This window comes from Limulus polyphemus, unplaced genomic scaffold (genome assembly GCF_000517525.1).
Source record: "Limulus polyphemus unplaced genomic scaffold, Limulus_polyphemus-2.1.2 Scaffold2256, whole genome shotgun sequence".
Classification (NCBI taxonomy): Eukaryota; Metazoa; Arthropoda; class Merostomata; order Xiphosura; family Limulidae; genus Limulus; species Limulus polyphemus.
In genome coordinates this window covers 56,585-58,540 of record NW_013667866.1, presented here as the reverse complement: position 1 = coordinate 58,540, position 1,956 = coordinate 56,585, and the positions used below count along the sequence as shown (strand labels likewise).

General features: G+C 29.6%; 1 long non-coding RNA gene across 1 annotated transcript in view; it reads left to right on the top strand.

Annotated features, from left to right (window-relative positions):
• The first annotated feature begins 1,002 nt into the window (after window positions 1-1,002).
• LOC106466431 overlaps window positions 1,003-1,956 on the top strand; it is an 11,844-nt gene continuing 10,890 nt past the window's right edge. The window contains exon 1 of the long non-coding RNA XR_001291265.2: window positions 1,003-1,068. This is a non-coding gene — a long non-coding RNA (uncharacterized LOC106466431). The remainder of the gene's footprint in view (window positions 1,069-1,956) is intronic.

The window sequence follows — 1,956 nt, the reverse complement described above, 5'->3', positions numbered from 1 at the left end:
AGGTATTTATATACAATGACTCGACCGACAAAGATATCAATATTTACGTAACATAATAGTTTCTTTAAAATGGTTAAGGTATTTATATACAATGACTCGACCGACAAAGATATCAATATTTACGTAACATAATAGTCTCTTTAAAATTGTTAAGGTATTTATATACAATGACTCGACCGACAAAGATATCAATATTTACGTAACATAATAGTTTCTTTAAAATGGTTAAGGTATTTATATACAATGACTCGACCGTACCTTTAAAAAGGCTATTTTTGTTTCTACAATAACCAAACATATGTTGTACCCCTTTAACAATGGTAATTTTACTTCTTCAATAACCCAATCTGTGACATATCTTTAACAAGGCTAATTTTAATTCTACAATAACATAACCAAAACTGTGCCGTACTTTTAACAAGACTAATTATGATTCTCAATAACTAAAACATAAACCTAGAGGTTAGGGCGATCGACTCGTAATATGTGGGTCGTGGGTTCGAATCCCTTCATCGAACAAGCTTACACTTTTAGCCGCGAGGTCACTATAATGTGAATCTCTCCCTCTAGGCTATCACTTCTAAATTAGATACTGCTAGTGTAGAGTACCCTCGAGTAACTTTGCGTAAAATTCAGTAAACAAAGATACAAAAACTATAACAACCATATAAATGATAATTCTGTTTTCCTTAAAAAGCACAGAAGAACTTTTTCAAAGTAATTTTTTAGAAAGAGTATCGGTATAATTTATGTTAAACACCTTACCTGTTTTATGTCGCCGATAGATGTCAGCACAGAATGCTGAAAACTTACAACCAGTTCTTTTCCACTTCTACTTTCTAGTTGCAAAGAAGTAAGATTAAAGCATACAAGAGTTTCACCTGTTAGTTGAAAGAATCTTAAGCCTTAAATTATTTTAACTTGAACAAGGAGCTAACTCTGAAATGAAAATATTTTACCCCACTTTTTCTTTTCCAAAATAATCAGAAAAGGTGGCCATTTCTGGGATATGACAGGAAGCGTTTTTATATTGCAGACGTAAACATCAAGCCAGATTTGAAAGCATAGGTAATTTTTTTTATTAAACATAAAGGAATACTTTGAACAATCATCACATTTAAGTTACTTCAGATTTTGACATATGAGGAAGAAAGTAAGTATCTTTTATCAGTTGAACAATAGATTTAAGAAAATATTATGTTACATAAAATTTAATATCTTTAACGGTTGAATCACTTGATTTTAACACTTATATGACTACAGACTAGGCTTTAAAGTTTAACAAACCATTACGTTACAAAAAGGCTAATCTTTTTGACACTCTGTTTTAACACTTTAACTATTGCTTTTAACAAAATATCGTATTTCATAAAGAATAATGTCTTACAGTTAGAGTCAATTTATGTTCAGACCTTAACCATTTCTATCAAACTATTATGTTACGTAAAGCTTAATTTATTTGACGGTTGAATCACTGTGTTTAACACCTTAAGAAAGTGTTATGTTACGTAAATATTGATATCTTTATCGGTCGAGTTACTGTATTTAAATACCTTAACCATTTTAAAGAAACTATTATGTTACGTAAATATTGATATATTTGTTGGTAGAGTCACTGTATATAAATACCTTAACCATTTTAAAGAAACTATTATGTTACGTAAATATTGATATCTTTGTTGGTCGAGCTACTGTATATAAATACCTTACCCATTTCTATCAAACTATTATGTTACGTAAATATTGATATCTTTGTTGGTCGAGTCATTGTATACAAATACCTTAACCATTTTAAAGAAACTATTATGTTACGTAAATATTGATATCTTTGTCGGCGTATGTTTGGTTATTGCAGAAACAAAAATAGCCTTTTTAAAGGTACAACGTATGTTTGGTTATTGCAGAAACAAAAATAGCCTTTTTAAAGGTACAACGTATGTTTGGTTATTGTATAAT